Raw genomic sequence first — 13,384 nt, 5'->3', positions numbered from 1 at the left:
GCAGATTATTCTTACTTGTACATTTTAGCAAAGTTCAAAGAAACAAATTTCTTCTTTTTCAGTACTCTCTTCCTCAAGGCAGAGTGAAAATCTAGCCATGTATGTTAGGCAGTATTACAGAAAAGAAGACTGCAGTATAAAGCCCAGGGAGGAAAAGACCCTTGCTGGAGTATGCCTGCATTGAGAATAAATAAATAAATAAATAAATAGAAGCAGCAACAGCTGAAGAGCTGCTTGAGATGAGAGACAAAGAATGGATTAAATTAATCTCACTCATTTTTGCCCTTATATGCCTGCTTACCAGGGACCTCCTTCCTAAACTCACTTCTTAAATGCCTCCATATTCAAGAACAGTTGCAGTAAAAAGAACTTGCATCCACCAAATAAAACCTATGAGCAGTGCTGAATATTTCTGAACGCCACCTACCGGTACTTTTTTCCCCAAACCATGACAACTAGAGGTACAGAGCAGTTTTTCTAAAGATGTAGTTGAGCAGTTCCACCTATGCACAATTCAGTTTTTCACAACCAGGCTGAAGCAGTTCTTGCCTGCAGCAAGCTGAACTTGGCTGTATAAATTATCAATGTTGCTGCATTTAAGCAACTAATCATCAGGTACATGAGCAAGAGATCCCCCCCCCTCTTCCAACCTTTGCCCCTGCAAGGAATGGCTGCCTCCACCCTCACTCTCTTCCCCAGGGTTCACCCACTGACACACAGCCCTACTCAGCTGCATCGGCCACAGTCTTCCCTCCCACTAGATCCTCTCCTCAGATTTCCACAGCCTTTTAGTGAGGATCAGTGATCCAGCTCACCCCTCTAAACACACAGAACCCCAAACATTGAATTATAAAGGTTTTTAAATACTTCTGAATAGTGAGCTGATCTCACTCATCTCTAAGGCTTCATCATAACTCCAGGCCCCTTCATTAGCGCTGCCTCTCCCATGAGCCACTGTGTGGCTTTTAAAGTACATTTTCAGCTTTTGCAGATGTAAAGTCTGAAAAAAAAAAAAAAAATAAAAAAAAAATAAAAAAAAAAAAAAAAAGGCTCCAAGCTCTATGGAAAAATCTTTAGGAAAGATGGTTCACTAGTTTTGAGTTCTTCAAGTAGACAATACTAATGTTTGACAAACACTTTACAACTCACATTCCACCTTACATAGAAAAATTACCCACCCAGCTTTCAACCTATATATGAAACACACATGCAAACATCAGTGATGGTGTAACTTCTCAGGTGCATGTCAAGCAGATTTGTTTAAGTCAACATGGTTAAAATGCTAGATGCATTCTTTTCCCTTACAAAGTTTCAAGATTTCATTTTATAAAACCTTGCTCTATGCACTTTGAATGGTAACCAAGCCCACTCTGAAATAAGATGACTGGAAAATCTTTACCGAATCAGGTACATGGAAGTAAAGCAGCCTTTGCTGGATCAGAGATAATTTATGCCAAGAGCATTAGAATTCCTATCAATATCAGGAACTGTTACAGTGCTATGAGTCGTTTTTATCCCAGGATGCAGTGTAGAGTCAAAGCAATATTTAAGAAATCTTTCTACCTTAAAATGTCAATAGAAGTAAGTAGGAAGCTATTTTAAAACAATAAATGTTATGTAAACACACAGAAAGAACTTGTGCTTCTCTTCCCAGCAGTAACCTCAGGCACCTTTTTCCTCCTAAACACCCCCCAGTGCTTTAGCAACCCTTCAGCTTAGCACAAATCTTCTCCTGTCCTCACCACCTCAACACACACTGCTGCTGTAATCAATACTCTCCACTTCCTATCACTGACAGCCTCATGCACTTGGTTTATCCCCAGTGACTCATGTTTGCCTCTCTGGGCTACAGCTACAAACTGGTACATGCAGAAATGTCACTGTTTTTATAGCACTATGCAAAGATGGGACACTATATTGAGGGGAGATGTGTGCACCCTTCCCCACTCCAAGTGCTACCTTCTTTTTCTAGTCTAATTCAGTTCTGTGGGGCAAATTTTGACCTCCCCTTTGTCTTGTAGAGAAGTATCTCAGCCCATGAATAGTCCCACTGACTCAAATGGGTGCTATTGAGACAGTCAGCCATCAGTAGGAATGGAAAGAGAAACTGAGATTGTGTGGTAGCATTTCTAATGCATACCTTCTGATGGCATGGAACAACCTCCTGGTAGTCAAAGCTTTGCAAAACATAATTGCCATTGCTATTTCTTTTTTGACAAAGTGGGAAAATCCTAATTTCTATGAATGACATCAAAAAACATCATCCAAAGAATATTGTAGTGATGCAATGAAAAGCCAAAACACAACAGCTTCACATCTGTTTTTACACTGTAAGACAGTGGGGGAATATGTTACCTAAAAAAGAAAAAAATTCTCAAAATTGTTTCACACATTAATCTGAAAGAAAGAAAGAAAGAAAGAAAGAAAGAAAGAAAGAAAGAAAGAAAGAAAGAAAGAAAGAAAGAAAGAAAGAAAGAAAGAAAGAAAGAAAGAAAGAAGAGAAAGAGAGAGAGAGAGAAAGAGAGAAAGAAAGAGAGAAAGAGAGAGAAAGAGAGAGAAAGAGAGAGGAAGAGAGAGAAAGAAATAGAAAGAGAGAGAGAAAGCCAACCAATGAAAAACAAAGCTCGCAAAATCCACGTGGAGGTAAAAAGAAAATTAACTGACTAAAAAGACTTTTATATCCATTTTATCAATTTTTTTAATGCAGTTGTATATTATCACCCTTAATTTCCAGTACATAGAAGCATGAAGCCACTGGTTGTACTGAAGAGCAAGAAATGAAGAATAAGGCCTGGACACATAAAGGAACTTAACGCTTGAAACAGACGGTTCTGTCTGATTAATGTACACTCTGCCTTGCAGACCAGAGCAAGTTCTAAAAAGAAAGATCTCCTTTAAGCAAGCTCTGGTGAAAGAAATGGATCTGCTAAAAAACAACAGCACGGGTGCCGCAATGTTATTGTATGTACATTGCTACTCTATTTTTAATAGTGACTTGTTTCTTTGGAGAGAACTTATAAAAGAATTATTCATTCTCTCTGTGCATACTTTCTGAGAATAATTCACTGTACTTTTCCAAATTATTTTCAAAGTGCACGCAGACAGGAAAGGATGCAAACTTTTCCCAGGCTACATCTGAAAGCTTGTCAGCACTCAGCACTAAGGCCTTTAATCCCAGGCTTTAAATAATTTAGGTAACACTTGATTACTCCATTGCTGGAATGTCAAGCTCTGCAAAATCTGAGTAGCACAATGTTTGAGGAGAAAAGAGAGAACACTCTGCTATAGGCACTTAAGTAAAATAAATTTCTTGAGAACAAACACAAACTGCAGCCTTATATTTGTGAGGCAAAACGAGGCAGAGCACCACTGAGGCTACTTCCTAAAGAACGCTGTGTTTTTGTTTCCCCTCACAAAACCCTGTTCTTATGAGTTTGGGGGTGCTCTGGTAGCAGCATATGTGCCACAAAGTGCAACACCCACAGGGCTTAAGGAGCAGTTTTCCCTCAGGTTCATGCCGGTGGTGATACACCCCCACTAAAGCATGCACAACAACTTCACACAAACAAGTGAAGCCCACTCCCTCCACACATACACCGAATTTCATCAGCAAAACAAAAGAAAACAGGTTTTCCCCCTCTAATGAACTAAATCTTTTTTGCAGAGCACAGTTTCAGTTTTTCAGGCAGTCCATGGGGGATTCAGTGTTTGCTGTCTCGGTGCATTTGTTAAATAAAAAATAGTACAAATTGCTTTTTTCTCTGAGGTACAGCTGTGCCTGTCCTGCTAACAGTCCGAACTCTGGATTTTGCAGTCATGAACTCCACTCAAAATAACCTTTTTTTTTTTTTTTTCTTTTTCCAATGAGCTAAACTTATCAGTACGAAGTGACTCAAATAATTTTCATGAAGGTAAGAGACAGGAATTTAATAATATGGGCTGTGAGATCATCATCTATGCATATTTCATTACACAGAGATACTAACTCACTTAAGAATAATTAAACATCCTTAAAAAATGATCAGAAGGCAACAAAGAATAAAAGATCCCCCTGATTTCCCCAGAGAATTAAAGCTTCACTTCTCAGATCCTTTAAGATCTTTTTCCCACTGTTCCCTTCACACAGAGGGGTGCAAAGTTTTTCCCTTAAATCTCTCTGTTCCTTCTCACCACAGCGCTCACTGTTGAGCTTTTTGCAATACACAGTGCTAGAAAATCAGGAGCAACAACAACAACAACAACGAGCCCACCACTGCCCTCAGCAGAGCCAATAAATACATTTGCCTCTCCCTCACACCCTCTGGGAATGAGTCCTCACACCACCGCAGCCCTGACACCTCATCCATCAGCTCCTCACGCACGGGAGCAAACCCCACAGCAAACCTCTTCTCTCCTACGCCATCGCCAGAGCTGAGGCCCAGATGAGGAGCAGCCTTGTCTTCCAGCACAGCAAGGATGCACCTCTAGGATCGTACACCTTGGCAATCTGACCTCAAGCCATCCTTACTTGCAAAACAAAGTCTCCATCATCTTCAGAGCAAGAAGGGAAGAGAGTGAGAGAGAAAACAGGGGTGGGGGTAGGGGGAAAGTCCAGTCCCCTGTGACCTGATTGGAAACTTTGTTGTGGCAAAAGGAAAAAAAAAAAAAAAAAAAAGAGAGAGAGAGAGAGAGAGAGAGAGAAAAGAAAAAAGAAAAAAAAAAGAAAAAAAAAAGAAAATGCTTTGGCCAGTTGAGAAAGTGCCTATGGTTGCTCTTGTATTGGGAGGGTCTGTTCAGGGCTTCTCAATCTTCTTTTCTCTCCCTCTTCCCCCCTCTCTCTTTCTCCCCTTCTCTTGTTTCGAAAGGGGCCTCTGGTCAGCGCTGATTAATAAGTGTTTTTTGTTGTGAAGTGTTGAATAATAGAAGATGGCCGATGACCCAGGAAAGACTAAACCTTGTGCTACTTTATTGTGGCAAGCTGAGAAAGGGGCTTTAGGACAGAGACCCCAAGCACTGACCCGCACACATCCTGCGGATTCCCTATTCATTCTCACAGCCTTACAGTCGCCCAGAGCTCCCATTGTTTGCCAAGCAACAATAGAGATTTTGCAAAGAAAGTAAAGCTCTTTTCAGATTCCTCCCTGATGTTTTGCATTTGGGGAAACAACCATCCTCAACATTTTTTCCCTTAAACGAATATCAGGAAAACTCCTAGGATTTGGGGTTTTATTCCCGTCACTCAAGACTTTCTAAATAAACCTTAGAAAACAAACGTTTCCTCTTAATAAATGCTTTCTACTTTTTTTAATTACACAACACGTTTTTCCTGGAGAACTGCTTCCCTAGTGATTCGGGGAGGGGGGTGGAAATGAGATTTATTTCTTAGCACATCACTATGCTTTAATTCACGTTACATATCTGTGCAGCTCCTAAAAATAACCATATTCGAGCATCCTCTCTTTTGAGTGGGAGCCAGCTGAAGAGTTCTGCTCCTTTCCAAAAAAAGCAGAAGACTGAAATCTCTCGGTTTATTTCTGCGCTGATTAGGTGAGCCCGGCTGTTATCTGCTCACAGCCAGGCCCCTTCCCCATGCTCCAAACAAAGAGTTCATACGGAGACAGCAAAGGAGGGCAAATGCCATGCACAGTCACTCTGTTTTACCTGTAGGTCCTGAGCCACCATTCCCATTCCAACCTGTGCATTATTTGCAGCCTGGCCACATGGGTAAATAACTCTTGCAGCTATCAAACCTCTGGGTAGGAACACAAGGTAGATGAGAGCCCCAGAATTGCAGTTCTGTTAAGTCACATTCCCTGGACCATTATATGCGTGTTTCCACTCCTCTACAGACTCCACTTGTATGTCACCAATCAGCTGGGAGGTCTGGGTATTTGGTTTTGCCTGGTGAGGTTTGGGTGTTGGGTTGTGCCTTGTCTTTGTAGTCTGAGCATCTTGTGAATCTACTGGGCATTTTAAAAATATTATTATTATTATTATTGTTGTTGTTATTATTATTATTATAATAAATGTAATAAACAGAAGGAAGTTGCAATCAATAGGACAAATTCGTGTCAAATGCCTCAGAATGTCTTCCTCCTCGGTTATAGGAATGTCTAAGAGCTGACCACTCACATCAGGCCCACTTCTCTCCCGACGGTCACACTTGCACAGGAGGTGCGGGAGAGGAGGCTGAAAACCCCGAGCGCCCGAAGGGGAAACGACAGTATTTATGAAGGGCTCTGGGCAGCAGAGTTACATCGGGAGAGAGGGGGGGGAGTGGGGAGGCGTTGTAAAACATCCATTTGCAAAGGGCTTTCAAGCTGAAACTCTTTCATCGGCGGCGAAAGGGGAGGGGGAGGTAGAGTGGGGGCTAGGAGCCCCCAACCTCTCCATTTGTCACTGCCATAGAGGAGAGGGGTCGTAAAGGCGGCGGGGCGAGAGGTGGGCTGCCCGGTGGTCCGGGGGCTCGGAGCGGGCGGTAGCCACAAGCGCAATGAGCGCGAGGGACTCAGTCGGAGGTAGCCCCGAGCATCCCTGCGAGGAGGTACACCGGCCTCCGCTTTCACTTTCATGGCCACCAGAGCCACTTAAAGCGTTGGGAAGGGGAGAAAAGGAAGGGAAAAAAAAAAAAGAAAGAAAGAAAGAAAGAAAGAAAGAGAGAGAGAGAGAGAGAAGGGGGAAAAAAGAGCCCTGCTCTATTGTTCCCCTGTTCGATTGATATGCTAATTCCCCTTGTGAGGGCATAACAAAGAACACCTTGCACTTCTGAAAGACTTTTGTGTCTTGGCCAGAGAAGTTTATTATCAACTAATTAGCAACAACTTCTAGCAATGAGTTGAGTTACATTTTCATAAGCTTTGAACAAACATCCTGAGCTGCGTTGTGTCAGGGTGATGGGCTTGCTAAGGAAAATAGAGTCCTAAATCAGGGAATGAGGTTTAATAATTAGCGCCTGCTGTACATGGAGCCTCTGTCGACGTCGGTCTTCCACCGAAGCGTTTGATTCGCGTTGCTTCCAGCCTTGCAAAGGGCCGTGACACTCACTCTACAGAACAAAATCTTACTCGAGGATGACTAGCCACTTTTTTCTCACGTTAAGGCTCCTCTTGCAAGCGAAGAGCATTTCAGGCTGCCCTGATAATGCACCAAGGATAATCAGTCTGTGAAGAAGCTCAATACAATTAACCATACTCAAATTACTATTATTTAGAGAGGCTAGGTTTAGACAGTCTGGTACTTCATATATAAAAATTGTCTGGGGAAAAGGAAGGTTGTGTCCAAAATGACAAACAGAAAACCTCTTTAGATTTTTGTTTATTTGGTTGGATTGGTTGGTTTTGTTATTATTTTACTTTTTACTCATACCACAGCCCTTCCAATGAAGGAACTGGCCCAGGACTGGGTTAGTTCAGTGCTGTTTCTCTCGCACACTTACATCATTGGTCTTCCATTAGTTTAAAGTGAACCTAGGAAAAAGCAATAAGACTTTTACCACTGTAGCAGCTCTGGTTATTTTCTTCCTGGCTTTACGTAAACAGGATGGAGAAGAAAATCTTCTGAGGCAAAGTATACTCTAACTAAGTTTACTGTTATTTTTTAATGGCTGTACACTGAGTGCTCCACATTATGCTGTGGGGGTGGTTTTCTCTCGAGATGTGAGGTTTTCTGTGGGTGGGGTTGATATCGTTGCTCAGACCATTACCAAATCTCTTCTGCAGCATTTGGATCTGCAGCCTGGACTTCTTCTGGTCCTGAGGAGAGCTCTCAGGAGCTGTGTGCCTTGGGCCTGTTTAGATGCACTGCTTATTGAGATTCAGAAGCGAGCAGCCTCACTGCCACCGCTTAGCAATTCACCATATTCTCTGCCATTTGACTCATGGAATGGGTAAACATACTCTCCATCTCTCTGTCTCTTTCTGTCCCCTTCTCCAAGTGATTTCATTTGTTTAAAATCCTAAAAGGTGGTACGAGGTCTTACTGCAGCCCAGTAATGTAAAGGGTAGGAGTGGATTAGATTCCTTCATTTCCTTTCGGTAATCCTAAATGCAGCTATCTCTGGATCCCTAATCTCCTCTAGAGTCGGATTACCAACCATTTGAGTGAGTGCAGCTGGAATTAGGAGATGACAAGGATGGAAAGAAAATGCCAAGTACTGCTGAGGTTACCACAGAGTTGGAGTGGCCCACCCCTGCATGCCCCATGCACCCCTATGGGGCTGCAGGGCTGGAGGCAGCACCCAGCATCCTGCTCAGCCCCACTGTTCTCCTTCATTGACAGCCCCCATCACCAGGGCTGCTGCACTGGCCTCATGGCAGGCTACTGCCAGCCCTCCATGTATCCATCTGTTGGCTAGAAGCATCCAGTCATACAGGGATGCATACCTATTTATGTGTATGTGTATCTATATGTACATGTTGTATGGAAGCACCTGTGCTGCCCAGAAGAAAGAATATACCTAAGGTAGCAACAAAAGTGTGTAGTGAGTGCTACCAGGTTGACACATATCTCTGAACCCCACATGTATGTGTGAAACTGCTCTTTGAAACAATTTCTCATATTCGGTTGAAATGTAGCATGCTGGTATGTGTATTTAAGATTAAAGGTTTATTCTGAAAGGCTGTAATCCTTCCAGGGAGATTTTGTTGATATAAGACTTCACTGGAAAGTAATTGTGGGTTGCACAGGTTGACCTTTGCAGGGTGCAGGTCTGACCAGCCGAGAAACATGGGGCACCCATTCAGTAGGAAACCCTGCAGACCATCTCAGTGAGCGTGCAAGTTCAGGAATTTATTTAAAAGGTTACTATTAGTGGTTCAGTTGTCAAAGCTGGGGATGTGGCATTTTTACATGGAGTGAAATACATGATTTAATTATACTAAAATGGAAAAGAAAAAAAAAAAATTAAGGACAGGCCTTCTGCACAAATTGGAGGCAGTGAAATGCTCTTTTGTGCCTGCAGCTCTAAGGAGGCTGTGATGCATGAGAAGGAAAGCGACTGACTTAACTCATTGGGATTCAGGGAACGACCTGCCCTCTTTTGGAAAAAAAAAAAAAAATAGAAGAAGAAGGAGAAGGAGAAGAGTAAGTGTGCGTGTGTGTGTGTGCGTGTGCGTGCGTGTGCGTGCATGTTCGTGTGAGAGAGAGGGAGAGGGGAGGGGGAGACACACACAGTGCTGCTTTCCTGAGCTGCCGCTTCCCAAGCAGAAACTATCTGGAGAAACGCAGCGTCTTGGCTCTTTCCTGCATTTACACAATGAAACCACTGCTGTTTTTATTCCTGCTAACGGGCTGCTTTTGTTTGCATCCACTCCGAGGCATGGACGATGGGAACAAACAAGTGCTTAAAATCAAATAGACAAAAAAAAAGAGAGAAAAAATGCACAACTGCGCTGGGATGCTGGGATGAGGATTACTCACTTTAGCTCTGACTGTAAGTACAAATCTCCTGCTGCGTTTCTGTGAGCTACTGAGAGACTGTTACAGTTTGGGTTTGAGTTGGTCAGGTTTGGCTTGCTTCTTTGTTGTTCTTTCTCTCTCTCTTTTTAATATCATCGCTTCTTTATCAGCCTCCCGCCGACTTACTTAAATAAGGCAAAATCCAGGAGACGGAGAGCGACCCCGCATAGAGCAAAGCAGAGCGGAGTAAGGAGCAGGAGGCAGGGAGTCGGGGAGGCAGGAGACAAGGGCGGGAGGCAGGGAGGTAAGAAGGTAGGAGGCAGAGGATAGGGAAGTAGGAAGGTAGAAGCAGGGAAGCAGAAGGAAGAAGGCAGGAGGCAGCCGAGCTGCAGGAGTCCTGCCGTTGCAGGCAGCATGCTGGAATGTTGGGTCTTGGTGGTGCTAGGGTCACAGGGTATTTTCAACATCAATTTGAGGGCTTAGCTGGCCTGGAAAGGCATTTTTCTGGTACAGGTCTGTGTGTGCCTGCATGCGTGCATACACATCCTCAGGCAGCGTGGTCTTCCTTGAGTTTCTTTGGTGCAACGTGAGCACACCCAGCTTGAAGGAATGCAACGGACAAAACATCTTTTCATCTGGTTTTATTTTGTTGTTGTTGTTGTTTGTTTGTTTGTTTGTTTTGAGATTTTGGGTTTTTTCCCTCAAGCGTACAAGTGACAGCAGGACTCTTCCCCAGCAGGACTTGATTTAAATAACCAAGATAAAAACTGCCTTCCGCTCTCCTCAGTCAGCCGCTTTTCTCCCCCTCCCCTCCTTTCTTCCTTTCTTTACATATGTGAGCATTCCTGCGAAAGCAGATCGGGCAGAGGGAAAGGCTTTTGAAACGGCGGGGGAAAATGTAAGAGAATTCAGAGGGTCCGGGCTTTCTTTGTGTGGTGCTGAAGCCGCGGAGCTGCTTTGTGCTTTGGAAGGAGAAAATGGCGAGTCCTATTGTGTTTAGGCCATTTTCTTCCGGTACAAGGGTTTTCCCCCAAATCCTAAATACCTCAGGGCTTTTTTGAAAGAAGTCTCCCAGCCCACGAAGAGTGAATGGCTGCAGCTCTGCCTTTTCCCCAGTCAGTAATGCCTCCTGTTCGAAAGAGCCCACAGATTACTCCTCGCAAGGCGGCTGCACAATTCCTACAGCTGCTGCCTGCAGAGCCTCTCTCGTAGGAGCAGTAATTGGAGCTGCTCTTACCACGTTCTTCAGTTCATGGGGACAGGTTATGGGAAGAAAGGACACTGAAGAAATAATGACCTAAGAACTGCCCTTGCTATAAAATGCTAAGGAGAAATGTTAGCCAGCTAGGGTAGGAGAAAATTCATCAGCAAAAAGATTTGTGAACCATGGTGTGAGGATCTGACTTATTCATTAAATTATTTAAACTTTATATATACATGTATATGCGTGTTTGAGAGAGAGTGTATGTATGTGCATATGCATGCAGCCACACAGATGGAGAATACTTTAGGATAGGAAAGAGGTTGTGTCGATTTATTGTTAGGTTTTAGAGCATATTTAACCATTGTCGGCAAGTTATTCCCACTGTAATTTGCCAAGTAAAGACTGTATGCAACGTTTCATGTCACCCTGGAGGCTACACCCCTTACCGAAAGTCGCCTCTGAATTTGTACTTTAATCCGTTTAAGGAAACAATTGAGAGTGCGAGGTTTTAAGACCATTGTCGGATATTAACCCTTTTTCTTTATAACGTAGGCTAGCCCAGGCGACAGTGATTAAAAGCACTTTGTAACTGGGGAGCTATCAAGTAAACCCCAGAAAAGGCAGATTCCAGCCTTTCCCCTTCCAAGGTACTGAATAAAGGCATGTATCTATGATTACTATTACTAATAAGAGAGCATAAGCTGTCCCTGAGCTCTTGGCGGCAGCTGCCGACCCTAACAGAGCCCGACGCCCGCCCGCCGGTCAGCACCATGGACAGAGCGCGGGCGTGCGGCGGGCGCGGAGCTGCTGTCACCCCGCGGGGACGTGGGGTCACCCGAGCTGTCCGCACTCACAGGGCGGCGGGATGCCCCGCAGGGCCGCCCTCCTCGGCTTCCTTTCCTTGTGACTGACAGAGTTCCCGAACAAAAGACTGAAGAAATGACATTTAGAATCTTCTGTCATGAGAGCAAGCGCTATTACAGTGCCACGCTAGCGCTTTCTCGTCTTACTGCACATAAAACAAGTAGGAAGATTGCTCCATTCTCCATAAGGCTGCTTTTTCCCCCCCCCCTTCTTTTTCCGAGACAAAAATAAATCTACTGCTCAGATCAGCTGAATGACAGTGGTGTAAATTAAATTGATTTTATCAGTGATCAAGTTCCACAATTGGAAAAATTAAATGCCACTTTGACAGACAAGGATAATATGGAGCAGATCTATAAGGCGGCTCCTTTGAACAACAACAACAACAACGTCAACCCAACAGGAGGCCAGGTAGTGGTGATCCTTTCTTCCTCATCCCACTCTGTTATGTCACATCATTAAGTTCTCCTTTCTGCGGCACCAAAATGATTGAGACCATTGTTTGATGCAAAGGGACTGACAGTGATGAGTCATGGACTTTATGCCACAGCAAAGGCATCAGACAGACATGGCTCTCAGGCAAATTTCTTCTTTATTTCGCTCATGCTTCTAATCGGACTCCCCTTTCAGATGCACTTTGCTGCCCTTTCAGCTCATCCCAAAGCTCTGCAGCCGCCAGAACCAAACCCAGAGCTGAGTTCTGAGAGCAACATCCTGTTCTGTGTCCACTTAGGAATAGCACAAATACACACATGAGGTCTGCTGGACAGAAAACATGACTTCTGTGCCTCCCATCATCACTTCTGAGAGGAGGCCTTGAGTGACCTCAAGGCTCTGCAGAGCACCGCAGCGCTCTGGAGCTGCAGAGTGGGCATAGGGCCGTGCTGCCCAGCTCCTGCCTGTGCCGCAGTGGGGACAAAGCCCAAGAAGGCTGTGGACACACAAGAATTGGGGGTGGCAGTGGTGCAGTGAGGAGAGATCTGTGACTGTTTTGGGAGAGTGGCCTCTGGGTGAGCCTGGGAGCATACTGCTCTTCCTTGCTCCAACTGTATGGATTCATGTGACATTGAGGTTGGTGAGGTGGGAGGAAGGCAGAGGGGGGGGGGAGGGAGAGAAGCCGGAGGGAAGGGGGAGGGTTGAACTTTCTGCCGGGCTCGGCTTTTCACACCTTTCCCTCCCCATCGTGCGAAAGGACGTTTGGGAAGGGAGCGGCCCGGCAGGGTCCCCTCCAAGAGGGTCCCCCTCGACCTTGCAGGGACCCGGCCGGGTGGCACAAGGCTGGGATTGTGCCGGATTTCAAGGACACGGGAGATGATCGGGACTTTGGGAGCCAACATCTGCCTGGCTGGTGACGTCAGCAGCCCCGTGTAATCCTCTTGTACTGAAGGCAGATGCCTTATTTGTTTGGCTGGAGAGGCATTAATCCCTAATTCTGGAGCAGCAAGCGAGGGGGAGAGACCGGACCGCTTCTTACCCCCCGACAGCCGCTCACAGGGCTCTCCTCCTCTCTGTGCTCTGCAGCTCCGGTTGGGCGTAGGACGAGCCAGCCCTCGGCAGGTTTGACCATATGCTTTTTTATTACTTTATATATATATATAAATATATATATATTTGGAAAGGGGTCATAATTTCTTTTTCTCCTTGTTGTTGTTCGGATACTTGGATTTCTCCCCATGGACTTCGCTCTTTGCTCACCTCAAACTGAGAAAGAAAAAGCAACTGCTGTGATGATTTTTATTCCCCTCCACTCTCATTCATCCATTTTCCTCCTTTTTTTTCCTTTAAAAAAAGAAAAAGATTTTGGGGGGGATGGGGGCAGGCTGGATGTTTCCGCAGTAAGCGGGCAGGAGTTCGCCCTGTGCCCGTTCCCATCACGCCGCAGAGCCCCGAGCGCCCGCCTGCCCCGGCTCTGCGGTGATGGGCGTTTCGCCGCTGTGCTCG

At 44.9% G+C, this 13,384-nt stretch overlaps 1 long non-coding RNA gene across 1 annotated transcript in view; it reads right to left on the bottom strand.

Moving 5' to 3' along the window:
* LOC146761759 (uncharacterized) overlaps positions 1 to 4,798 on the bottom strand; it is a 130,408-nt gene extending 125,610 nt beyond the window's left edge. Inside the window, exon 1 of the long non-coding RNA XR_014942520.1 lies at positions 4,508 to 4,798. This is a non-coding gene — a long non-coding RNA (uncharacterized LOC146761759). The remainder of the gene's footprint in view (positions 1 to 4,507) is intronic.
* Between the last annotated feature and the right edge of the window lie 8,586 nt (positions 4,799 to 13,384).

Source organism: Coturnix japonica, chromosome 2, assembly GCF_054131305.1.
Source record: "Coturnix japonica strain WE chromosome 2, WE-NBRP24, whole genome shotgun sequence".
Taxonomy (NCBI): domain Eukaryota; kingdom Metazoa; phylum Chordata; class Aves; order Galliformes; family Phasianidae; genus Coturnix; species Coturnix japonica.
Note: the sequence above shows the minus strand (reverse complement) of the source record. Positions and strands in the feature narration are given on the sequence as shown.